Source organism: Rhinatrema bivittatum, chromosome 1 (genome assembly GCF_901001135.1).
Source record: "Rhinatrema bivittatum chromosome 1, aRhiBiv1.1, whole genome shotgun sequence".
NCBI classification, from domain to species: Eukaryota; Metazoa; Chordata; class Amphibia; order Gymnophiona; family Rhinatrematidae; genus Rhinatrema; species Rhinatrema bivittatum.
This window is the reverse complement of record NC_042615.1, coordinates 207,057,600-207,085,497: the sequence shown is the minus strand read 5'-3', so window position 1 is coordinate 207,085,497 and position 27,898 is coordinate 207,057,600. Positions and strand designations below refer to the sequence as shown.

General features: G+C 43.6%; 1 long non-coding RNA gene across 1 annotated transcript; it reads left to right on the top strand.

The window, feature by feature from the left end:
- The first annotated feature begins 2,077 nt into the window (after nucleotides 1-2,077).
- LOC115085279 lies at nucleotides 2,078-14,985 on the top strand. The gene is made up of 3 exons (XR_003854776.1): nucleotides 2,078-2,267; nucleotides 2,790-2,856; nucleotides 12,102-14,985. It is a non-coding gene; the product is annotated as an uncharacterized LOC115085279 (long non-coding RNA).
- The last annotated feature ends 12,913 nt before the right edge of the window (nucleotides 14,986-27,898 follow it).

Below are 27,898 nucleotides of genomic sequence, written 5' to 3'. Positions count from 1 at the left end.
CCCTCTCCCACACCCCCTGGCATCATCATCTTCCCTTTCTCCAACCCCCTGGTATCATCATCATCACCTTCCCTCTCCCTCCATCACCCTTTCCTGGCATCATCACCTTCCCTCTCCCTCCATCACCCTTTCCTGGCATCATCACCTTCCCTCTCCCTCTTCCTCACCTTCAGGCATCATCATCATCACCTTCCCTCTCCCTCTTCCTCACCTTCAGGCATCATCATCACCACCTCCCCTCTCCCTCTTCCTCCACTTCCACCTCACTCCAACCACCTCTTCCTCCTCACTTGCATCATCATCATTACCTTCTCCTCTCAACCTCCTCACTCCTGAACATCATCATTGTCATCACCTTCCCTTTCTTTCTACCCTACTCCCTCACCTCCTGGAATCATCATCACCTTCTCTCTCCCGCCATCTCTTCTCCGGTATCATCATCATCAGCTTCCCTTTCCCTCTACCCTTTCCCTCACTCCCTGGCATCATCATTCTTCCCTCACCACCCCTGGCAGTGGCATCATCACTTTCTCTTCCCTCTCCTTCCACCCCCATGCTAATCACCTTCTCTTCCCTTCCACCTCCCTGTCATCACCTGCTTTCTCCCTCACTTGCTGGCATCATCATTTTCCCTCTCCCTCACCCTCTACTACCTCTAGCATCATCACCTTTCCTCTCTCTTTCCATTCTTCTTCCTCAACAACATAATCATCACCATTATCTTCTATCTCCCTCACCCCCTGTCACAACCTTCCTTTTCCTTTTTATTTCCCTCCAATCCCTGGCATCACCTTCCCTCAACCTCAGTCCCTGGCATCTTCATCATCACCTTCCCTCCACCTCTTCTTCCCATTCCCATGAAGCATCATCACCTTCCCTTCAGTCTCCCCCACATCCAGTGGCATATTCAGCTTCCCTTTCTTCACCCCCAAACCTAATCCTTGTACAGAAGAAGTCTGTGAGCAGTCTTATCTAGTGCTCCTCCTTAACAGCTTCCCTCTGCAATCTTAACTGCATGGAGCCAGCAGGTTTCATAAGTCTACAGGACCCCATGCAGTTTCTGTTGCAGAGGGGAAAGCAGGAGCAGTTGCTGATAAGGCTGCTCTCTGATGCCCCCTGCTGGTGAGAGGACAGCCTGCAGGCCAGGAGGGAAATAGGAAATAAGACTGCAGTTGTGACACACCTGCACTCCAGCTGGGAAACACTGGGTGAAACCTGGGAAAGGTAAGGAATTTAGTCTTGTCAGTTAAAATTAAATAAATAGCTGACCTGTGAATTTGGAAGTTTAGAAAGTGGTTTGAATGAAAGGAATTGTATGGAAATGTATTCCTTGAAATTTAGAAAAAGTGATGACACTGAAGATAAGGCCTCATACCTGGAAAGGTTTATTCCTTTAAAGGATTCTACAAGTGTCTTCAAATACTGACTTGCATATGAAAATGATTTATGGGTAAATAAAGGACATAAAATCTGAATAGGACCCTGGTGTTATTACCATCTTCCAATATAAAGTTTCCTGGTTTTATAACAAGGCTCAAGTGGTTAGAGTGAAGCTAAACACAGCTTAACCTAAATCCCACAAGGAATCTGGAGTTCCAAAAGAGGGGTTAAGTAGGGCTGCCAACTGTCCAGATTTTTTACAGACTGTTCAGATTTTGCCTTTTCTGTCCAGAAGCCAGAAGAAGTGCTGTAGAACTGGAAATTGTCCAGATTTTTATCCTCAGAGTCCTGCTCTGACTGCAGCCTGCAGCTTGGGCAGTCCCCATATCTAATCCTTCCCTGGTTTGAACAGCTCAACCAATGATTTGTTGCCACCACAGCACCTGCTGTGTGCCGATAGGTTGATTGTAGCAGTATACACGCTGCATGTGCAAGCCAGTGTTGCCAACCTCGCTTATTTCCCGCGAGATTGGGCTATTTTTTTCTAGTCATTCGTTTTTCTTTTTTCCAATTCGCGAGTTGCTTCTAATTGGGTGTTTTTTCCTGCCAGTCGAGATTTTTGGGATTAGTGGACGGGACTTGTGCTCTGCTGTTGCAGTGATTGGCTGCTGCTGCTGCTGCTGCTGAGGCCTGTCCATAGCAGACGCACCCAAAATTATTGCAGCATTAAGCCAACCAGAGTTGCAAACATTCACAGGAGCATGTGGGCAGACCCGGCCGGCACGGCATTGCAGCAAGCAACAGTGTTGCGGGTGACCAAGGAAGCTTCTGTGCAGCAGCAGACCTGAATGCTGAAGGGAGTGTAGCACCCAGCTGGCTACAGCCGGGTGAGGAATGAGTATGCTGGGAGAGGAGAATGAGAGTGAGGGGATTGAAGACGTGTTTGTAGGGGGTGGGAAGGGGGAAATGAGTGTCTATGGCCCAGAGATGTGTTCAGAGAGAGTAGGGAGGGGGGAATGAGTGTATGGGGACCAGGGATGTGCTCAGAGGGGGTGGGGAGGTGGGAAATGAGTGTGTGGGGACCAGGGATGTGCTCAGAGGGAGAAGGGAGGTGGGAAATGAGTGTGTGGGGACCAGGGATGTGCTCAGAGGGAGAAGGGAGGTGGGAAATGAGTGTGTGGGGACCAGGGATGTGCTCAGAGGGAGAAGGGAGGTGGGAAATGAGTGTGTGGGGACCAGGGATGTGCTCAGAGGGAGAAGGGAGGTGGGAAATGAGTGTGTGGGGGCCAGGGATGAGCTCGGAAAGAGTGGGGAGGGGGGAATAAGTGTGAGGGGCTGGTGTGTTTTTATTTGTTCTATACCACTTTTGATTTCATCTAATTTTTTTTTCTCATTTCTTCTCCCTGCAGAAGATCACATTGGTAAGAAAGCGTTATTTTGACAAAAAGAAAGCCTGTCCATATCTGCTGACTTCAGGTAAAGAATAATGTGACATGGAAACGTGTAATGCTATTTATTTTATTTGTTCTACAACACTTTTGATTTCATCTAATTTTGGGAGGGTTTTTTTTTCTCATTTCTTCTTGCAGAAGATAACCTTTGTAAGAAAGCCTGTCCATACCTGTTGCTTCTGTCATTGGCTGCTACTCTACTAAATGGTTTTGATTTACTATGGCTAAAATAAGGAACTGTGCTAAGTACGGTAAAAAGTACTGCAAAGCTTGGGCAGAGGAATGTGAACTAAAAGTGTTAGGATTTGTAGGTGTGTGGGCCCTGGGCTGAGGTGAGAGATGGTACTGCCCACAGGGAGGAGCCCTGTGAGCCTCACCGTCGGGAGGCGAGGTCTCAGCAGACGTCAGACACAGCTGTGGAATAGTCTTTATTAGAGAGAGAGAGAGAAAGAGAGGCACTGCCCGAGGAGTGGGGATTGCAGAAGAAAGGCACAGAGAATGCATGGTGGGGTATACCCAGAGGGGATACCTCAGTAGTGGAGATCCGGCAATGGTCCGCACAGCAGGGTACACTGATGAGGTTCCTCTGAAGTGATGATTTGGTAGTCAAAGGAATTTCTCACTTAGAGATGGTACGGTAGTGGCCTGCAGTGTGGGGTACACTGGTGAGGGTTTCCCACTAGAGAAGGTGCAGTAGAGGTCCACAGCGCTAGGTACACTGACGAGGTCTCCTATTAGAGATGGTACGGTAGTGGCCCACAGCACGGGGTACACCGGAGAGGATTCCACACTTACCATGTGACAGGGTATCCGTGCCATTGGCCGGCCCTTGTCACATGGTAGGAGCACTGGATGGCCCGCACCATTTTTAAAGATGGCGCCGGCCATCCAGTGCTCCTACCATGTGACAGGGGCCATAGTGAGCGAAGCGGATTCAGCAATGAGGGAACTCGTTGCCAAGTCGTCAGTAGGCAGGGCCAGCCGGCTTAAGTATTGTGGCTTAAAGACGTCATCCGGAGGAGATGCCCCCGCGGTTCCCGCCATGACGTGCTTAAGACTGGCCCGTGGGTGTGCACGCGCGCCTAAGTAATCCCAAAGGCAAGATGGCGGTCGGCAGCACCCATGCCATCCCGGGGACGCCAGGCAGGTCGGCGGTAGTTGGCGGAGGCCGCTACTCTCCCCAATGATTTCAACACAGCAAAGAAAGAGGTGAGCATTAGTGGTCACAGCCGTCTGTGACCAACGGGCGTAACAAAAAGCATGGATTCAGCCTGTTGTCAGCAATGAGAGTAAGGCTATGTGCAAATTTTGTAAATGTGAAATTCATGCACATCATGCAGACCTCCTGCAACATGCTAAAACGGAGAAACACGCAAAATATTTGGTTCCTTTGTCAATGTCATGTGTTTTGGGCTTGGTTTTTTTTTTTTTTGGAAAATCAGGCTTGCCAGATTTTCATTAAAATCTGGCAAGCCTGATCCAAGCCAGCCTCACAGATCATTTGTGCCTTTAATTTGTATGGAAATTCCCTCTAGCTGTGCTCTGCTGCTGGTATGCTGCAGTTTGCCTGTAAACCCTCCCAACTCCCATCTATGCAGCCTTAGCTTTGCCTTTCCCAATGGAGGAATTGGAGACAGAGCCAGCCCTATCTGCACAGTGGGGACCGGGGGTCCAGCTTTTTTTCTCCTGCCCTGGGTGCCTGCCTGGACACGGTCCGTTGGCTGCACCAAGGCTGACACCTCTCTCAAAGCCCTCCTGTGAGTTCCTGCTGCAGGCCCTGTGCTGCCTGCCTGAAGCCATGCACTTGATCAAAGCACACCTCCTGTCTCCTGCTGTGCTGACCTGCTGCTCGCATTAAAAAGGTAACATACAGCTATTTACTAAACAAAACTGCATCCTCACTTCTTCTATGGTGAGCTTGGAGGAGCCTGAGAGTCAGATTCAAACAAAAGATTCTGGCAGCCAGGTTGTGGTTGAAATTCTAGTTTCACCTAGGTTGCTCCTGCATGTTTCAGACCATATAGTCAGGCTAGCAGAATAATTTGCTTTAGCCTGCCAGAGACTCAGATTTAGAGAGCTGCAGGCAGGCCTGGGAGTGGAAGCATAGAGGAGCTTTGCATACATGGTGTCTGCATTAGCATAAGATGGGAGATCAGGACAGCACTGTTGGGATTATTGGCCTGTTTAGATCCCTGAGTGCAGAGGGGTTGTTCCAGCGTGGGTCAAAGGGGAAACAAAATGCAGAAGGAGATAGATAAGCAAGACAAGGAGCAATGCAAACTGCCACAGGAACACCAAGAGGAGCCAGGCCCTGGAGGTGAGCGGCCAAGCAATGCAGGCTGTCGGGCTCCACAATGTGATCCAAGGATTGCCCATTACACAGACAGGAATGGTAGGCAGGGGGCTTGACGCACAGTGAGGGTGCTTAGTTGCAGGTGTTGGGGGTTCTGCAGATCTAGGTTCCGAGCTCTGCTCTGCTTTCTGCAGGCAAGGTGCACTGTTTATGATCCCCCCTGTTCTCCCAGTCCCCTACAACCTTCATTGACTCTCCTCCCCCACATGCTCTAGCAGGAGTGCACCTAGAAAATCTTAGATGCAGGTGGCAGCAAGCCAGGAAATGTGAAGAGAGGATCTATGATTTGGGGGAGGGGAGAGAGAACAACCTGGTTTCAGGCTGTACCATGGAGGAGCCATCACAGCCATGGCCAGGGCCCCCCTCACCTCCATGCAGCCTCATGAAGTAGAGAATACCAAGGAAAAAGACTTGAGCAGAGAAGATGCGCTGAGCAGCTTTCCTGGTCCAATAGCTGTGCTCTCGGTCTTTTCCACTTTTGAAACTCCTGCACTGAAGAGTAGTGGGGGAGTTTCCAAAGTGAAAACCGTTGAATTATGGTGTGTACATAGTAACATACTGAATGACGGCAGATAAAGACCAAAATGGCCTATCCAGTCTGCCCAACTCGGGAGCTGAAGTAAACTGAAAAACAAAGGAAAAAAAAATAAAAGGTAGGGTTTTGGGGGTGGGGAGGAGAGGAGAGGGAAGAGGGAGGGAGTTAAGGTAGGGGAGTAGGAAAGTTCCCTCTCATTTCACTCATAAATTGGAGGCAACGGGGGAAGGCCCGATTTCATCGCTGTGCATACTTTTACAAACTTAGGCCACCCTGTGCGTGCCGCCCGCACATGTTCATGAGGATTATAAAATCCAGTACGCGTGTGTGCACGGCCCATGGATTTTATAACATGCGTGCGCCGGCACACGCATGTTATAAAATTGGTGCGTCTGTGTGTGCGCACGCCGGGAAGTGTGCACACCTTTTCAAATCTACCCCTTAGGGAGTATGTTTATTTAATTGTTCTGTTATTTTAGATGTGCTACACAATTTGACTCACTGCTACATACTTCTTGAATAGCAGTGGCTGCTACATAAAACATTTACTGTAAAATATTCCATTTCTGAGTGAAATGAAGGACAGAATGGCACAAGGATTAGGAGAGAGAAGGACAGAAAGTCACAGAGACATGGGGAGAAGGGAAAAAGACAAAGCAGCAGAGATAGGAAAAGCTAAGGAACAGTGTAAAAGATGAAGGAAGAGGAACACAAGCCGACCTGAATGTGGTAAGAGAAGCTGCAGAGGGAAAGGAAAAACGGTGGAAAGAAGGGAGGGAAGCAGGAAATGGTGATGAGGAAAACAACCTGTCAGAGCATAGAAGCGGGGTTGTTATGTTTTCTGGTACCCATGAGAATGCAGAAATTGCAGTTTAGGTGTCGATGCATCTCTTGTGTAGTTAGATGCATTTCATACACAACAGCTTCCATCATTGTCATGCATACCACAAAATGAAGAATGTATTTTCTCTCTCCACCCAGTTCCATTTGTTCAGACAGGGCACGTTGCAGGGGGTTGCAACTTGTGCAGTCACCTGGCACCTCTGAAGGGGACCCAAGGCAGCACTCCAGGAAGGTCCACTTCCACTCTCTGCTGACTTGAAGTACAGCCAGTCAGCGTTCAGAATTTTCACAGCCAAAAGTTGGCAACCCTAGGGTTAAGTGAGAATAAAATACCCTTGTGCTGTTAAAATAATCAAGATTGTAATACGCTGAGATGGTAAAGAATTGGCTTATAAGTGGTTCAAGATAATTAAACCTCATTATTTCCTTGAATTACTGAGAACAAGAGTGAAAACTAAAAAGGATTGTAAGTGAAATAGGAGAGTGTGGGTGTGTGGATGAATGCTTGAACACATCCCATTCTCCTCTCAATTTTACAAGTCACAGAATCAGTGATGTACTATGACTTGGTTCACAAGTTGTTATATTTGTCTTATCTTACATCCCATATTCCTTTCGCTCATATTTTATAGTTATCCAATTCCCATCACCTATATTCACTTTCACCCATATTGCATATTATCATAGATCCTCTCAGCTCATTTATCAAAGTGCTATATGGCATTTTCACATGCGAAAACACCATAACGCATGGTGTGATGCAAATTAGGAAAACGGGAGGAGTTTGGGGCAGGATTTCTGGCCAAGTGGGCTGGCTTTGCAATTTGCAAAGCCATATTGCACAGTTTTAACTACACCTTTTTCATTTGCATTAAGCCGTGCAATATAGCTTTATCGCACTTTGCAATGTCTTCACAAATAGTATTTTAAGCTGCTAGGGGCAAAAAGAGAGAGAGAGAAAGAGAGAAAGTGAGAGAGAACCTAGCTATAAGGCCCTCATACATGGATAAAGGTAGGGGGGGGGGTTAGATAGGGCCGGGGGGTGGGTTAGGTAGAGGAAGGGAGGGGAAGGTGAGGGGAGGGCGAAAGAGAGTTCCCTCCGAGGCCGCTCCGATTTCGGAGCGGCCTCGGAGGGAACGGAGGCAGGCTGCGCGGCTCGGCGCACCGGCTGCCCAAAATCGGCAGCCTTGTGTGCGCCGATCCATGATTTTAGAAGATAAGCGTGGCTATGCGCGTATCTTATAAAATCCAGCGTACTTTTGTTTGCGCCTGCTGCGCAAACAAAAGTACGCGATCGCGCAGTTTTTCAAAATCTACCCCACAGTGTATTTAGATTTTCAGAAGGCATTTGTCAAAGACCCTCATAAAAGACTCCTCAGAAAATTAAAAATCATGGGATAGGAGGCACTGTTCTGTTGTGGATTGGTACTGTTTAAAAGACAGGAAACAAAGAAAGAGTATGACTAATTGGTCAGCTTTCCAAATGGAGAAAGTTCAATAGTGGAGTGCCCCTGGGATCTGTACTGGGTTATGCGCTGTTTATCATATTCCTTAATGATCAGGAAAAGGGAGCTATGAGTGAGGTGATCAGATTTACAGATGACATAAAATTATTGAAGGTGGTTAAAATAGCAGCAGATTGTGAGGACTCTGCAAGCCTAAGGCACTGGACAACTAAATGGTTGATGAAATGGACAGATGCAAAGAAATGCACATAAGGAAAAATAATCCCAAGTACCGATGCACAGTGCTGGTTTCTGTATTAGAAATCACCACCCAGGGAAAAGATCATGGAGTCTTTGTGGACAATACTTCAAAATCCTCAGCTCAGTGTACAGTGATGGTCAAAAAAGCAAAATGAATGCTAGGAATTATTTGACAAGGAATCGAGAATAAAACAAACTATCATGATGCAGCCACACTGAGTACTGCATGCAGTTCTGGTAGCCCTAGCTCAAAAAAGACATAGCTGAACAAGAAAAGGTACAGAAATGGGCAACAAAAATGATAAAGGGAAGGGAATGGCTTTCTTACGAAGTAATGCTTAACAGATTAGGGCTTTTCAGTTTGGAAAAGAGAAGACTGAGAGGGGATACAGTAGAGGTTTATAAAATCATAAATGGGTTGGAATGGGTAAATAGCAAACTGTTATTTACCCTTTCAAATAATACTAAAACAAGGAACTTTCCATGAAACTAGCAACCTACAGTTTTAAAACAAATGGGGAAATCAAGCAATGACACATAAAGGGAGAATATGATATGATATATGTTATGTGGTGAATTTAATATGAATGCATGCCATGTGGTTGTTTATTGTGTATTAATATTGTATTTCTTGTTATGTGTTATTGCAACAATAAAAGATTAATTTTAAAAAATCATAGAAAGTATTTTTCCACTCAGTGCACAATCAAGCTGTGGAATCTGTTGCCAGAGAACATGACCAAAGCAACTAGCATATTGGGTTTTTTGTTGGTTTTTTTTTTAATTGTTTATTTATTCATTTTCACATTCCATACAAGAATTTTATCAAAAATATCTTGCGAATAAGAAATACAAGTCATTTACTCTTAGCAAAAAAAATTATGGTAGTTATCATATACCTTAACTAAAAATCAAAGGAAAAACAAACAGAGCGGACTTTGGTGAGAGGAATCTCCAGTTTAATTTTCTTACCTGCTCTGCCCTTACCGGGGGTTGGAGGATTTCCTAGCCCCGACGGAAAGGCAGAGTCTGATTGGCCGGCTGTCCCGTACCGGAACTGGAGGCGGGACTTTAAAAACACTGCCGACGCCTGTTTCCACTGAGCGGACTTTGGTGAGAGGAATCCCCAGTTTAATTTTCTTACCAGCATATTGGGTTTTAAAAGAGGTTTGAACTAGTTCCTGGAGGAAACAGTTATTAGCCAGGTAGATTTGGGAATGTCATCACTTATACCTAGGAGTAAAAGCAACAATAAATAGATGTACTTGCTAGGCTTAATGGAGCTCAGTCTGGCCCAGTATGGCATATCTTATGTTCTTATGGACACCTTAAGAGCTATCTTATATAACACAGACATTATGCTCCTCAATTTGGGACTGCCAGAGAGGCATCATGAACCTTCATTTCCACCTACCTTGTGATTTTTTTCCCCTATTTTATATCCGCTCCCACTAGGTGTAGCCATTGCATGATGACTATGCTTCCTCCCCTCAGGAGCTATGAAGGCCAGCTCCACAGCATCCCCAGCCTCAGCATCTTGGGAAGCAGAAGACCCTGGTTGAGAGTCACCAGGCTGGCTTATATATGTGAACAACTATTATTAGCAAGCTCCCATGATTCTGCGGCCACAGAAGAAACTGAAAATTAGCCTGTTGTCGCATAATTTGCAACTTGCTGCATAATCAACAAACTTGAAGTTTTCTCACCTCCTAATTCGATTATCTAAAGAAAGCTACACATTGCCTGCTTTCAGTTTCAGCTCTTTCTTGGCTTCCTGCTCCATCTTATCTCCTCGTTAGCAATCTGTACCGAACAGGAGGGAAGAGGAATGAGACTGAGGCTGAAACAGACAGAAGGAAGGAGAGAAAAGACACTCTAATCCCTAATCCATCTCCTCCCTTTCTATGGTCCTCCCCTCTCCTCCTGTCCTGAAGGGAACAGGAGGGGAGAGGTGAGGATCACATAAACAGAGAAAACAGTTATTATCAGGCTGATTCAGTAAGGTGCACTCAGGCCGAGCGCAGTTAGCCCCCATTTGGACATGCGTTTTTGACACGCTATTATTACCCCTTATACAGTAAGGGGTAAATAGCGTGTGGAAAACACGCATCCAACCCCCCTGAAACTAAGCGCGCTCAACATGCAAATGCATATTGATGAGCCAATTAATTAGTCCCACTCGATAAAGAAAGTAAAATGTTCAGCCAAGCCACACATTTTACTCTCAGAAATTAACTCCTGCTTTTCTGTACACCCTCCGACTCAGTTTTGCCGGCGTCCGTGTTCCGAACCTGTGGCTATCAGCGAATTCGACAACCGATGCCAGTAAAATTAAGTGTCGGCTGACAAACCCGCTGACAGCCGCCACTTCCGCCAATAAGGAGGCGCTAGGAACGCGCTAGTGTCCCTAGTGCCTCCTTATTAGTGCAGGCCCTCCTTTGCATACTAAATCATGCGCCCAGGAGAATAGTCTGGGCGCGCGTTGGGAGAGCAGGCGCTCGCCTCGGAGAGCCGGCTCTCCCGCGCGGTGTACTGAATCAGCCTGAATGTTTGATCTGTCAAAGATCTTTTAAATCAAATCAAAGAAAGATTTTGACATAATTCCTTAATGGAGTGATGAAATTCTTCAAAAAGGGACATCTTTTATACAAAGGTACTTGCACCTGCATATTTAGCTATCTATATACACCAGTATCAAAGACCTGGGAGTGTTTTATTTATTTATTTATTTAGATTTATATTCCGCTTTCTAAGTCTGCAACTGCTGATGTTCCACCGCTGGCTGAGAGAGCATTAATTTAAATTCACAGAAGCCTTGATGACTGTCACTACTGCTAACAAGTTTCAAACTTGTGTTAATTCAACCCTTTTTGTGTCTGTTATGTGCCCAGTATATGTGTACGACTCTTTCTGTGTAAATGACAGCATGACAAAATGCTGATACTGAAGGCATTTTCAGCATAGATAAGTTCATGCTGTATGGATGATTTAGACATTCTCAAGAAAAAATAGAAAGAATAGTTGCACAAAAGTTACATTTCACAGTTAAAATTGCATAATTTATATGTCTTTAGTTAATAAATAATTGATGTTTGTATTTGGTAAATATTGTATTTGTAAATAATATACAGGTGGATTTTAAAAGCATTGCTCACACAAAAATGGCCCCATACATGTGTATGTGGGCCTTAAGCAAGCAACACAAATTTTTAGAAGCCAGGAAGTAGACACATACCTGTCAAGAATAAGGCGTCGGAAAAGGGGCAAGGCATGGGCCAAGACTTACGTGTGTAACTCTGAATTTTGCAAAGGCTGATCATGGCACGTGTTGGCATGTTACCCCTGTAACTTTACAGCTAGTCCTGATGAGGAGCAAGTCTGGAGACTGAGCCCAAGGAGTCCTGAACACGGGGGGGGGGGGGGGGGGGGGGGGGGAGAGAGAGAGCACCTTTGTTAGAGAAACAATATGACACTCTATATATCTCCCACCAAAAGAGAATTTTGGAGGGGCAGTGTTACAATGTTCTGCCTAGGACACAAGGGTCTGTAGATCCTTGTAAAACTGTCCCTCCCTCCCCCAAAACCCACCTGAGTTGAAAGTGCCCCTCTTACAGTGGGAGATATATAAAGTGTCATATTGTCTGTCTGTCTGTCTCTCTCTCTCCCTCAATATTTTAAATGATGCACGTGTTCTTGCAGGCACGATATAAAATTAAGCGTATCTCTGCTCACATGCCAATGGGTGCACGCTAGCTGCTTTTAAAATGTACCTGTTATTGTTTAAAAACAAACAAATAATGTGATTTTCAATAAAAATTGACTTTTTATTGCAGCAGTGGCAGCATTGGAGTGAGTGCTTCGAGGGACAGAGGAAGGTCCTGAGCCGCAGGTTCATCTTTTATTCTCCCAGATAATCCTTGCCAGAAAATGATGGTTTGGCTATCCTTGCTCCAACCGAGTTCAGAAGCTAGGATACGAAATTCTACTGCATACTCGCTGACCAAGCCGTGAACAGCGAACATAACAGTTAATAGCCCCAATTAGGACTATAGTCATTGGGGTTTATTTACCAGCAATGTGCGTTAGCGCCTGTAATTAAATTTGCACCTTACTGAAATAGGGCAATTAATGGTGGTAATTTTCAAAGTCATTTCCACATGTAAATTGTAAAACACTATTTTATGCACAGAAATGGCATGTTACAGAATTGCCCGCTCAGTATGTGGGTAAACATATGTGTATAAGCCATGTATGCAGGGGAAATTCACCCATATTCAGGAGGGGTGTTTCAGAGGATCACATCTTGGTGTTTTTTTTATTTACACACTTGTTTTGATCTTTTAAAAGTGTGCACATAAATTCTCTTAGCAAAATGAGCCACACAAATTATCAGGTGTAAGTCTGTGCGAATAATTTACCTGAGGTAATTTTCAAAGTGAAATTACAGGGGTTCACTTTGGAAATTAATGTAATTTCTGCAAGCTGTTTCAAAATTGCTCTCTGTGTTTTCAGTGGCAATTAATGACTAAGTTTCTTCAAATGAAGTGATTTGACAGGAAACAACTATTTTCAGGACTTTGGAATTAGTTTGTACCGTTCCTCATCCTGATCTGTCTGATTCTGTGATATTTTGTTTACTTAATTATTATATTTATATACTGCCATTCTGTGATCAATCACAACAGTTTACAAAGTAAACAAATAAAAGCAGATAAAAAACAAATAGATTAGAATCATAAAATATATAATAGAGAAAAATAATTACAATATAATGCAGAGGTTAAATTATTAAAAGCAAATAATATGCAGCATACAGTATATATGCACACTCATGACTATCTTTTCTTTCTGCTTGATATCCTACGTGAGATGGGAGTTATAGTCACTGTAGCATGAGAGGACATTTTTTGCTTTTTACATCTTACAACCCCTCCACAGAGAGCCTCTAGGATTTTTCTAATTGAGTGGTCTTGCACAGCAGAGATCAAAAGAAATTTTTATCAGTATCTGTCTCCCTTCAGAGCATTGAAGCCAGACCTTTGACAACTGCATAGCAGCCTTAGAGTTAGAAACAGCACCAACATCAGAAAAAAAAAGAGAGAACCCCACCCCTCCCCCCCACACTATATGATAATTGTCAGATTATGGAGGAGGAAATTGCTGTGTGGGCACCACAGAGGCTTTGAAGGTAGCAGGGTGGCAGCCCCTGAGGACTATGGTTTCTATTGATTGTTGGTTTGTCCGGCCCAAAAGGCCTCAAGGTCAGACCCTCTTGCAACTAACACTGAAGCAAAAGCAGCATCTAACAGTTTGGAAGAACCTGGCTAAGCCATAGCTGCAGCCCATACACAGCAAGGTCTGCTGTAGTGGTAAATGAAAGTTTTAGAGGTTCCATATGGCAGCCAGCAACAGCCGAACAGAAGCTGGACAAAGGCTGATTGAGACTGTTGCTACAAAGGTTTTCACTGTTTTATTACTAGGACAGCATTAAGCAGTTTTCATTCAACATCATTCAAAATTAGGTTTCACTGTTTCATTCATCAATAAAGGACCTGTGGCTTCAATTCAGTTGTGTTAATATACATTCAAATCTAATGTATTTTTTATCTTTCAGCTTGTTCAAATAGAATGTAGTTAGCCTAGAAACATACTAGGCTATGACGGCAGGTAAAAAAGAATGTATAGGCCATCTAATCTACCCATTTGCAGTTGATTTTGCTGATGGGAAACAAAATGCAACCTTCACACCAGTGAAAACAATTACAAATCAATGATAACATTAAGCAGTTTATAGTAGTGGCATCATGTAAATCACGGCAAACAAGTGAAACAATTTTATGCACTTGCAATGTGTTATTGTTACTTTTGATAGTATTTAATATGATCATAATTTACATGTATATAACATCTTTCATTCCAATGGAATCCCATCATAACTTACAATTGCAGCATTTCACAAATGCAGTGTATGAAACGAGTATCATGATTTGCATGCTGCCTGACAGCTTTTTAGAGAGAGAGAGGGAGAATAATGTTATTATTGCTGGTAATAATACAGCCCAATTATGTTTGCATAAACCAATGTGCCTGGAGGAAAACACTAGCCCAAGGAAACACAGACAATGGCAAAGCAAGTTTAACACCTCATGAATTTATTTATACTCACCCAAAGTCTTTTTAGCTTACGGAGGGAAAATGGAAAAAAAATAGAAGAATAATTATAATGAAACGTGATGTTTGGGGGATAGATTTAAAATAAATAGATAAAGCCTGAACAGGCATTCCCATGGTATCATAAACACTTTATAATTATCATGCTAAGTTTAGCGCAAAATTTTGCTGGTGGTGTTTTCAAGGCCTGGGAAGTTTAAAAGACCACACCAATCACTCACTTTTTCAATAAAATGGAAGCAGGCTACATGCTGGTCCAGCACTAGTTCAAGACATCAGATAGTAGTAGGGAAAGAGAAGAAAGATGGAGAGACAGGAATCTCTCTTATGCCATGGGAAAGCAGAAATAAAAGTATCTAGGACGCAAGATAAAACCTTACCAGTGGGTTTGGATTTAATTACTTGTCTTTACCGAACCTTAGTTCAAGGCAAGTTATAACTCAGGTGGTTTACAATCAGGGAGCCCAACTTTCAAACTTATCCATGGTACAGCATTTGCACATATAAGTGGTTGGATGGAAATTAAGGGGCGGATTTTAAAAGCCCTGCTCGCGTAAATTCACCCAGATTTACGCGAGCAGGGCCTTGCGCGCCGGCGCGCCTATTTTCCATAGGCCTGCCGGCGCGCGCAGAGCCCCGGGACTTACGCGAGTCCCGGGGTTTTTTGTCGGCGTGTCGGAGGGCGGGGCCGATCGACGCAGCGTTTTGGGGGCGGGATGCGGCATTTCGGGGGCGGGCCCAGGGGCGTGGTTTCGACCCGGGGCGGTCCAGGGGCGTGGCCGCGCCCTCCGGAACCGCCCCCGGACACGGCTCGGCGCGCCAGCGGCGTAAATCCGTCGACAAAGGTAGGGGGGGTTTTAGATAGGGCCGGGGGGGGGGGGTGGGTTAGGTAGAGGAAGGGAGGGAAAGGTGAGGGGAGGGCGAAAGAGAGTTCCCTCCGAGACCACTCCGATTTCGGAGCGGCCTCGGAGGGAACGGAGGCAGGCTGCGCGGCTCAGCGCGCACCGGCTGCCCAAAATCGGCAGCCTTGCGCGCGCCGATCCTGGATTTTAGCGGCTACGCGCGTATCTACAAAAATCCAGCGTACTTTTGTTTGCGACTGGTGCGCCAACAAAAGTACACGAACGCGCATTTTTTAAAAAATCTACCCCTAAGGCTAGTGCTTTATAAACCGTGTAGCAGGAGCTGTATAATTTCTAACTTCCCACTTATTTCTGCTACAAAAGTACATATGTATGTTTCAGTGCACCCATATATTTCCAATGCAAGAAAAAACGTACTTCCTCTAGCCATTTTATTTCTCTTACTAAACAGCAACTACTTCTGAACCTTGACCCAGAACACCCCTAAACTGCCCCTTTTTTCCCCCTGTAATAAGTAGGCATAAACCATAAATAGCATATACACATGAATATGCAACTTACACATGTATATGCTTTTTTGCTTTTTTTTTTTTTTTACAAGCAAAACCCTTTGAAAATTCACTCAAAAGTTAATAGCTCAGGTACCCAGGTACCCTGCTCGTCCCCCCCCCCCCCCTCAAAAAAGCCCATCTCTCAGTCACAAGAAATTGTGCTTTCTCTATTGCCGGCCCCAAGCGCTGGAATGACCTACCACACAATCTTCGCATGGAAGCCTGCCCCCTCAAATTCAGAAAACTGCTAAAAACGTGGCTCTTTCATCAAGCCTTCCCGGATTAATCTCCTTGACTCCCTAGCTACTTCACCACTCCCGGTACGTTTCTTTCAACATATTTTTTACACTTGAACCACAGTTAACCTGTATTTTCTTAGATGTTACCATTGAACTGTTGAACCATAGTTAACCTGTATTTACATAGACGTTACTGTTCCTTTCCTTCTTCTTTTGTGTTGGGGTCCCTTTCGACCCCCAGTTATCCTCAGTTCCCTCCCCCTCCCTGTTATTTGTAATTTCCACCTATTGTTATTATGTAAACCGACATGATGTGTATTTTAATGTCGGTATAGAAAAACTGTTAGATAAATAAATAAAATAAATAAATAAAGGATTAAGTGACTTGCCTAATGTCACAAAGAGCATCACTGGGAGAAGAAGGGTTTAAATCCTGGCTTTGCTCATTCTCAGCCTGCTGTGTTAACCACTAAGCCACTCTCCTCTTGCAGGGCCAGGATCTTCAGTGAAAGGATAAAACTTTATTCTTCCTAAGGACGAGTAATGTGCAGATATAGGTTGAGCTCATAAGTCATTAGGGCTTTAAAAAAGGAAATCAAAGATGATATTCATCCTGTGTTACATTGTTAGTACACACAACAGCATACGTCACAAATTTCCAACCAACCTCAATATAATTAATTTTTTGCCACCATTGGGATGAGGTCATCTGACTAAACAACCACCTCCCCCTTGGGTTAAACCCCCCAGGTTCTGGAGGTCAACAGGACTTTTGCTGGTTTGAAATGGTGACCAGGCAGAGGTTGAGGCAGCGGCAAGCACAGCAAAGCCAGCATTCTGCACGAGGTCAGGGCAGGCTGAGAACTGAGCATGGTCAAGGTCTGCTCCAAGCTTAAGGCAGGCTGAGAGCTGAGCAAGGTCGAAGTCTGGTCCAAGATCAAGGGAGGTGGAAGGCAAATGAAGTCCAAACCCAATCGGAGGACAAGCCAAGAGAAACTAGCCAGACGGAGGACACTGAAACAGAGAAGAGGAAGGAAACTGGAACAAGGAGGAAAGGAGACAGACCAGGAGTGAGACAACACCAAGACAGGATGGGACCAGACAGGAACACACGGGAACTGGAAAAGGAACATGCAGGAACAAGAGCAGGAATGCTGGAGCAACTGGCACTGCAGGAAGGCGGATACTTGATGTGAAGGCATCAGTGAAAGGCAAAGTTGTTGTTTAAACCTCCCTCTGTGTGATGTAATCAGCTGGTTTCATGGTGAGGTTTCCTACCACAGACCCTAGAAGAGGAGACTGTGCATGCGTTCCCGTGTCTAAGGGGCCAGGCTGTGTCAGCGTCAGAAGGGTGGGTGAGGCTGGCCCAACATTACATTATCCCCCATCCTTCTAAGCCCCTTCCCAAGCCCCTAGGTTTGGGCTTATGGGAAAATAATCTGTGAAAGCAGCTGGTTAACTGGGGTGCATGGACATTCTCAGCAGGTTCCCAAATAATCTCTTCTGACTCGTACACTTTCCAAGAAATAAGATAGTGAAGCTTTCCCCGTATTTTCTTAGCATCAAGAATACCTTGAATTCCATGGCGGAGTCCACAGAGGTTTCTGTGGATGCCTATTTCTGTCCTGTCTTTTGATACATTATCTTTTTGTTCTTTTTTTTAGCTTTCCTGTTTCAGAATATAATGGGGAGGGCATTTTTCAAAAGCCTTGTGCCCGGGTAAACAGTCTAGTTGAAAATTGCCCACACTATATGCAAATAAAATTATTTTTACCCACATTTTTGTGGAGGCAGGATTATGCTGGTGGAGGCAACAATACACATAGTTTAATATTTTCTATACTACTTGTGTTGTTTTTGCTGGGAAAAGTTCCCTCACAAAAAGCAAGTGCATATCTCTGTGGGTACTTTTTCCTTGGCTACATACCTGCACAGCCATGCTCCCTAAGAGTAGGTATGTATGTGTCCATTGTGGGTACATGTAGTGTGTACATGAGAGAGGATGTGAGGATGAGGTATGATTGGAAGGGAGGGGCATATGTGGTAAGTGAGAGAGTGTTGGTTATGTAGGAGCCAGGATCTATTGAAGCACTTTTAAATAGATGAGTGTAACAATCTGCTGCAGAAAAAAGTGGTACTGTCTCTTTAAAAGCAACTTTTACCATAAGAAACTGCAGTCAATGTTTCCTGTCACAACAGAGGCTTTTACCATCTCATCCTTTCATGTCATGTAATAAATTAAAGTGGTTTGGTTTGTTTCTATTAGGTTGACAATTTGGACATGAGAGGAAAATAAAATAAAAATGACAGAATTTCTCCCTTAGGCTATAGCTGCGGCTCATCGGCGTCAGCAAGAGATATTGTGGAAGAGTTCCAACCCTGGGCAAGAGTACATATATTTGAGCTTTGGTCCAGGGTGACAAATAAAAAAATGCACAAGTGGGCCAGTCCTTGTGTGGCATGCAAGGTGTAAATAGAGCATCTGCACTGGCTCCATCTCCTCTGCATGTTGAAAATCTTTTCTGAGTCATCCAAAAATATTTTTCACCAACCCAAATATCTCCCAAATAGTCCCTTTTATGACATTTGCTATTTGGCAGAGCCCGAATATCCAGCAATATCCTAAGTAAATAAGGCACGCTGGAGGAAGCCTTACAGAGCATAAAATGAAAGAACATGAATCACAGTGAATCATACTTAATTGCAAATCATTTTTAGAGCAGAGAGGCTATAGCAAATTATGAAAACCAGGAGCATAGAAGCTGACTTAAATCAAATATGAATTCCAAGACAACCCATTGTTTATCGAGCAAATGTGCTTCATATAAATTTTATATAAATCCTGATGGACATTCTGGATGTAATTGCTGAAAAAAAAGCATTTAAAAATCTGTTCAGTAGAGGTACTGCGCTACTTGTAGCCCGTACATCTAGCATAACTAGTGTGGCCTTATGTTGAATTTCATTAAATTGGAATCTGGTTCACGAACACTGACAGACAGCATAAAACAAGAAAAGGTTAATATATCTCTGGAAAACATGGTGTGCCTTGTTATACCAATAAAACATAAGAGTTGTGGCTCCTGTAATTAGAGTACACTGTAAACTGCTGTCAGTGAATTACTTCATACAGTAGCAGTTTTCCCATGGAACTGGAGTTACTGGTTAACATCTCTTCCCATATTACCTCGAAGCTGAAAGTTTGATTAGGGTCAATTTAACACCCCAAACAAACCCTCAAACAATGTAATATTTGGTTTACATGAAAAGCCCTGTAGGTCCTTTCTGATGAAAGGTCACACATGCAAGTCTAATTGAATGAGACCAGCAGCCAGTGTCAAATGTCACCATGTGAAAATTCTGCTTACGCTGTCACAGTGAATTCAGTAATTTAGGGAAATTCTGCTTATAAGGTCCCACTCAGCCAAGACGTTTGTTTTTCCATTGTGTGCTTATAAGAAAAAATAGCCTTTATTGAATGGAATTCTTTTATCCAGGAAAAGTAGATTAAGACAAGAATCTTGCTTTTAAGTTCATGCTGGAGGCAAGAGGGCTCAGTTAACTCAAATTCTTTTTAAAATTGGAGGGAAAATAGTAAAAATATCTGAACAACCATTGTAAAATCTGAAATACAAGAAACATTCTACAAATATATATATATCACGACACCCATACCCGCTCTCATACCCTCTTACTATCGCATATATACATATGCACTCTCCCTCCAACATACACTCTAACATCTTCCTCCTCCTTACCCCAGTGATGCTCTAACCCAGTCACCACCAATGTTCAACCCTCAGCCATCCTTTGTCCTCCAGGTACTTCAGTTTAGTGAATCCTACAGGAATTAGCCAGGACCAACGCAGGCAGTGAGAAACCAAGGCAAATAATTAGGGCACGAAGCCAAGAGGGTGGGGAACCTATGAGTCAATCTATGAATCTGTGAACACAAGAGCCCAAAAAGGAAAGCATGTGCCAAAAGCAACCATTTCCCTGGGTGCCATTTTGTCCTGTGACTGCCCTGGAATTAACTCTTGGTAAAACAGTGCAGAAACACGCTTGGTAAATAAGCCCCTTAGTCTGGGCAAGAGTTCTACTTGTCATCTAAACAGGAGTAGTCTCTGGTTGCATTTCTTTGTTCTTATTGCTGGCAAGCAATTCCCTCCTTCTTCCCTTTATTCACCTACCCCTACTTCCTGGTGGCCCAATATTGAAAGCGTGTTCAGCACTTGAAATCCATTGCCGCTAGATAGCTGGATAAGTCACTTGTCCTGCTATCTCTTAGCCGGCTTGAAAGTGGGCAGGCAGTGGGTGGATCTGGTCAGTGCTACTTAGCCGGATAAGTTATGCAGATAAGTTATACCTGCCAATGAGCAGGTTTAACTTAGCTGGATATACTTTATTCAGCTAAGTAGCGGCTTGTACGTGGATATTCAGTGGCATAACCATCCCGTTGAATATCCCTTGTAACTTAGCTAGATAAGTCATATCCAGCTAAGTTACTTAAATGACCACCTTTCAATTTTGGGCCCTATAGGTTTAGCTCAATGAAGGAGGTAGAATTTTTCTGCAACCTTGCTAGGAAAAGCAAGCAGTACTTGTTCTGTCCCCAGCAGTGGGTACATTTTTGTGTCTGTATATACTGTGCTTAGTGCTGAAACACTTTTTGTTACCCACGATATAAACCTGTGAGCCTTGCCTTTAAGGGAGCTTGCCCTTAAGAGAAGTTCCCTTCATCCTTTGCTTTCTCTCACTTGGGAAGGGTCTGTATGCCCTCTCAATCTAACTTGAGTCTTCTTAAGTGCCTTATTGGCTCAAGGGACTACCCTTCATGTTCCCCCCTGTGTCACATGGATCCTAGGCTCGCTACCATTGGATCTCACACCCTAGCCCCAGCTTGTGGGGACGTTTCCTGTAACCACCCTCCAAGACTGTTACCAGTCTCAGCCATGCTACCTCAAAGCCAGAAGAGCCTGCAAGATCTGTGATATGATTAGCTTTTTTACATTCCTTCTTATCGCTTTAATTCTAAAGATTAAATCAGCTTCAGAACCCCTTTGTCTTCTTACCCTGCATCCCAAGAAACTCCGTTCTCTCTTCTCCTGCCTATCTCCAGCTACAAAGGTCTTTGCCTGGGGCTACATGTTTGGAAGCAACAATTGTAAGTAATGGAAAATTATCTGTACAATAAATAATTTCAAACTTAAAAGATCTTTGTCTGAAGACTGATTGGGAAGGAAAGTTAGCTGTCTGGATGAGGGAAACTTGGATGTTTTCTATTGAGCCAGCACAGTACTAGTGCATAGATTTAGTACTTATTACATACTGAAGTCAATATTCTGAAAAGCAGAGAATGGAAAAGATATCAGTGATATTTAGCAGGATAAACATCCTGCTGAATATACAAGAATAAAGTTATCCATGTAACACTTTCCAGATAACTTTCAAACCTAACCAGTTAGGTTTGAATATAGCTAGTTAGGTTTAAAGTTATCCGGGTACAATGATACAGCTGATTAAGTGTTGAAAACAAAATTAAATAAAGGTTTGCAGGCCTGCAAGCCTAATGCCTGAAATGCTTGAAAGTAATGTTGGGTATTGCACCCAATCCCTCCCAAGTTCTGCCCCAGACTTGATACCATTGTCTGACGTCAGGATAATCACTCCACTGGAAGTAGAAAATATCCTCCAGTGAATCAGTCAGTTCATGAGCCCATTAGATCCAAATCCCCCAAGATTCATCTGTAACCTAAAACAAGACCTAGCCCCCTGGCTAACCAATATAATAAATGTCATTCTAACCCAAAGATCACTACCCAGCTCACTCAAAAAGGCTGTTATCAAACTCATCCTAAAAAAATCCTGGTGCTAATCTTAAAATAATCAACAAATATTGCCCAGTCTCCAGCCTCCCCTTCTTATCTATGGTGGTAGGAAAAGTAGTTTACTTCCAACACCGAAAGGAGTACAATATCTTACACCGCTACCAATCCAGGTTCAGGAAAGGCCATGGAACAAATTGGTCCTGTTGGCCATCACAAACAGTATCCATGCAGATCAAGTTGATGACTCCTCTCCGCCGCCTTTGATACAATTGATCACCATTTCCTGATCCAAAGCCTAAAGTGTATCAGTATCGATGACACTACTCCAAAGTGATTTGAATCATTCCTTGCTAAAGGAAAACAATTGGTTACGTGAGCCAACAAACCATCCTGTCCTAGAGAGCTCACTTTTTAACATTTATATGCATTCTGTCTGCGACCTTATCCAGTCCTTCAATTAGAGTGTCACTTATTTGCAAATGACATCCAACTCTGCATTAAAATGGGATCTGACCAAACTTTATCAATTAACAATCTCAATAACTGTCTTACAGCTTGTAGCCCAATGGCTTAGCAAAAACAAACTCAGACTAAAACCATCTAAATCAGAACTCCTCTGGCTCTTCTTCCCTCTCCTCCACTGACCACTGCCAAGAGTTACGGAGACCTCATATATTTAAAATGGATGATGTTTAAATTCACTTATTCAGGTAGAATACGGATTTCAATAACCACCAAAATGATTTAGCACCCTTTTATATAATTATAATCATAGGACTCTGATCACTTCTTGCAAAGACGCTATATTTATGCTGTTATTTATTATAAGAAAAAAACAAAGACACTTATCCTTTATAGGAGCTTATCTTTAACGGCCTGACATGACTTGTGTTTTGGAAGACTCCTTCCTCAGGGGACCGAACAAATACATTTATGAAAATCTAAATAGAAAATATATGTTAAATTGTACTCTAACCATTCTCAAAAAACTAAAGTTAAATTCATTAAAAAACATGTGTCCTGATTCAAACGGTCTCTCAATCATCATAACATTATACTGCAGCCATAGCATTTCCAAGTAGCAGCTGCCATTTTACAAACCCAGGTTTTTAAACACTTATTGGTTCAGACCTTAACCAATTAAAACCGGCAAAAGTATTCAATAAGAAAAAACTACTGTTGATACTTCAAACCAAAGTCATCCACTCAATATTATCATTCATACCAGAGGGAAAGCATGTTGCTAGATTGTAAATCCGTCATTGTTCTTTATAATTTAGACAAGCCTGGATATTTCCAGGGCCGGTCGTGGGATGACCCCACAACCTTACTCGGGCCACTGTGCCTGCAGTAGGAACATCGCCATGGAACCTCCCCAATTCCAGCACCTCCAGACACTTCCCACCTTGCTGCTAGGTGCACACATGCACCATGGCGCTGATTAAATTCTCCCTGCAATAGGAAACAGAAAAACAGCACTCAGTGATGATGTTAGCACATTAGGTTATTTAAACTGCCACTGTGCTCCCAGCCAGTGCCTCAGCAACAAGTCCTATTGCCATACCTTGCTGCCTGCAGTGTATGTTGCTCTTCGTTCCTGCCTGCCTCGTTCCAGTACCAACCTGTCCCTGCCTACCTTGTTCTAGTCCAGTTTGTCCTGTTCCTGCCCACCTCGCACAAGCCCTGCCTTGCCTCTGTTCCAGTCCTGCTCCTGCCTGCCTTGCTCCAGTTCTTCTCCATCTCTTCCTGTACTCCCCTGGCCTAGTTCTGTTCCTCCCTGCTTTCCTTCTCTGATTGCCTCTTGGATCTTGGCCTTTGCTTGGACATCAACACTGTCTAATCTGCCTGCCCTTTGCCTGGATTTTGTCACTTCCTGACTTCTGCCTAACCTGACCTTGACCTGCTGCTTACTGACTTTGCCTGTCCGTTCTCCTCAAGACCTTCGCCTAAGTCCTGCCAGTCTCAGAACCCAAAGGCTCAACCTGTGGAGTAAGAGGCTAGTACAGGTGAAACCTACCTTCTGTCCCAGTCCAAGTGAGTCTGCCTACTGATGGTGGGGCCCAGCTGGTTAGATAGCCAGGCAGCTCCAATCTCACCATAGCTAAAGGGCTCACACTCCATGACAATATTTTCTAGGTACATATGCCTGGATAACTTTAATCCTTCTCTGAGGCACATCCAGACATAGCCAAATAACTTTATGACAGAGTTAGCCAGAAAAGTTATTCAGCTAAATTAACTCTGTCCCAGAACACCTCCAATTTATCCTGATAAATTTTATCCTATTAATGACTTAGGTAAAATTTATCTGGCTAAAGAGTCTTGATATTCAAACCTCAGGATTTATTAAAGAAGTTTATCCACACAAACTTTGAATATCAACCTCACTATTTCTTGGCAGTTATAAGTCAGCTTTGACAAGACTTAGACTAATTTTATTGAAACAGAAATAAAAGTAATAAAAATGATGGGAGTGGGGCAGTACAGTAACTTAGGGCAGTAATTTTTAGAGAGACTTTCTGGAGGCTGCAGTGTTGCACGATCTATGTTCGATTCTCTGTATTTAGGGTGGAGTTCATTCAGTTCTAGTCAAAACTTGCCAGAATAAAAGGGGCCTCCCCCATATCCAGTGTCCACCAACTCTGTCCCCGCTCCCATAGAAGATTCGGAAAACAAGAAGCAGATGGCTTACAATGAGGTTAGATAGGACAAGAGCTATGTGTTAGAGATACAGTCCCTGAAATACCATAATACCTCTACACAATGCCTTTGTGGCATTGGCAGTAAAGGAAAGTCTCACAAAGGCATCTGTAGCAGAGAAAGAGCAGAAGGTGGGTACAGACCAGAAGTGGGGGACTCTCCAGTCCTTGAGGGCTGCAAACTGGTTGGGTTTTCAGGATATCCCTAATGAATATCCATGAGAGAGATTTGCATATGGCTGAGACAATATGCATGCAAATATCTCTCATGTATATTCATTAGGGATATCCTGAAAACCTGGCTGATTCATGGCCCTTGAGGTCCAGAGATTCCCCATACCTGATGTAGACTGTTAAAGGAGAATTCAATAATTCTGGCAGGGATTCCAGAGGAAGAGGCAGTTCCTTCTGGTGGAGAACTTTATCATCAAAAGAATAGAGATATGGGGGTGGGATTAGAAAGAGACAAGTATGTGGAGGAATTTATTTATTTGTTTTGTTTTTATACATTTTTAAAAAGGTATTACTTTGCATTAAGTACAAACTTAGATATTTAAAGATCCCCAAAGAAATGTCTTCTTTCCTCCCCTCCTCTGGCTTCTGCATTCAGCTGCTATGCACAAACATTTTGAGACAATATACCACTACCCCTACTCCTCGAGCCATGTTGCTCACGTTCTAGAAAAAAGCTTAGGGATGGCTGTTCAGATAGGCCTTGCCCAGGTTCTGCAGCAGAGATCTTCAATCTTAATGACTTGACTATCAGAATTCTTGAGCAAGGGCTATAACCTAGATACCCCTGGACTCTTGTATTCAGTATTCTTCCTTCATCTGCACTGGATGCATCTGTTCTATATTCATGCTTCCCCTGGTTGATTACACAGTAAGTACTACCAGACCCCAGAAGATGACTCACAATCTTCCTCCCTTCTCGAAACTATCTACTTCTACAATCCAATAAACTACGCACAACCCTCATTTTTCATCCTGATTTGTACAAATGCCCTACTTTCATTTTCTTGGTTCCAGAGTGAAGAAGAAAAATCTTCCAATACTACTGTAACTGTAAATTTGACTCATTTATGATTGCAAGTGACCCTTGACTAATGGTACTGTAAATTATTTAAATTAGATGTGTGACTGAGATGTGTGACCACGCTCCCCCCCGACATCACTGAGAGCTCCGTCGGCAGTTGAAAAGCACCTCACCACCAGGCGCCAGCGAGTGGGGAGGCCACCCTCCATCCTTGGGCCCCCGCAAGAAGTTAACAGCAACATGAAAAAAAAAAGGAAACTAATATCAGGAGGTGAGGGGAAATGGTGACATGTGTGACTGAGATGTGTGACCAAGCCCCCCCCCCCCCCCCTGACATCACTGAGAGCTCCGTCGGCAGTTGAAAAGCACCTCACCACCAGGCGCTGCGCGCCGTGCATCGCGCGCCGAAGGGGTGCAACAAAGGGGTTCTCCCCTTTGTGCACCCCTTCATGCAACCCTTTGTTCTTCATTTAAAATTCTTTCATTTATTTTTTCTGTTAATTAACTTTTTTTCCAAGTTCTTACCTTATGGCTTGTTAACAATTTTTTATAAATGTTCATTGTATTTGATTATGGAAATATATTTCCTGCTTTTTCTGTTTTATGTAAACCGGTATGATTTGCATTTGATGTAAGAATGTCGGTATATAAAAGTTAAAAATAAATAAATAAATAAATAATCTACCTTGAGGCCATTCTTGGAAAAAGATGTAATATCAAATGTTTATAAATAAATACATAAACATTTGTTGAGGATTAAAGTGTAAATGATTACAATTGTGTAACAGCACTGAATTACATCTCGAGTGTCGTCTACTTAAGTTTATGAATCCCCCTTTTCATTGTTTTCTCCACATGTATACTTATCTTTGTTTTCCTCAATAAGAATTTTTATAATAACTGTTTATCAAAGGATTCATTTTTTTTCTTCATTATTATTATATTGTGACCGCTTTCGTGGTCTTTCATCTTTTTGTGTTTAAGTGCATCTTTCAGTTGAGGCAATATGTCTGGGACTTGGTGGGATGATAAACTGAGCTTCTCAAATCAGATTTGAGTTATTTAATTCTAAGTCTGTTTGTGATATGAGGCTTGCAAACGCACATGACAGGTAGTTGGTCTGACATTATTCAATTAAATACTTGATGAGGACAGAAATTCATGCAAGAACTTTAGAACACAATGCATTTCAAGAGGGCTGAGGGTTTTCAAAGAGCCCAGATTGTACATGGAAGATCCACCTCCCATTTATTAAGAAAAAGAATCAGTACTCAACAAGAGTTCTCCGGATCTAATAATTTAAAATACACAAACGAGAAAAAATTTCACATTAAACAGTAACTTGAAGAGTAATATGTCAATGGAAGCTTAGGAAATCAGATTACAAGAGCTGACTAAATCTATGAACACCTTCCTGGTGTTAAATTGGATAAACTCCAAATGAGATGACTGACTATAAAAAGAGTTCTATCTACCCTTACAGTATACATTTCTGACCCACGAATCTCAGTCAAAACATAGTGGGGCGGATTTTAATAGGGTTACGCGCGTAATATACGCAAGTAACACTTTTAAACCCGCTCCTGCACGCGCCGAGCCTATTTTGCACAGGCCCAGCAACGTGCGCAAGCCCCGGGACGCGCGATTGTCCCGGGGCTTGAAAAAAGGGGCAGGAAGTAGGCAGGGTGGGGCGAGGGCGGGACCGAGGCCTCCGGCACAGCGGCCGTGTTGGGGGATCGCGCACCGGTACTTGGCCGGTGCGCGCAACCTATGCCTGCCCAGAGGCAGGCATAAATAAGAAAATAAAGGTGGGGGGGATTTAGGTAGGGCTGGGGGGTGGGTTATATAGGGGAAGGGAGGGGAAGGTGGGGGGAGCGGAAGTAAAGTTCCCTCCAAGGCCGCTCCGATTTTGGAGCGGCCTTGGAGGGAAAGGTGAAAGCCATTGGGGCTCCCCTAGGGCTCGGCACGTGCAAGGTACACAAGTGTGCACCCCCTTGCGCGCGCCGCCCCCGAATTTTATAACATGCGCGCAGCCACACGTGCATGTTATAAAATCTGGCGTAGATTTGTGAGCGCCGGGTTGTGCGCACAAATCTACGCTCGCGAGTACCTACTAAAATTTGGCCCAGTAATTTTCGATTTTTCTATAGAGAAATCATCAAGTGAAGAAGATGCGACTTCCAACTTCTAGTTTTCATTCATCTTTTTTCTTTCTTTCTCTTTTTTTAGTATCAGAGGGAGTC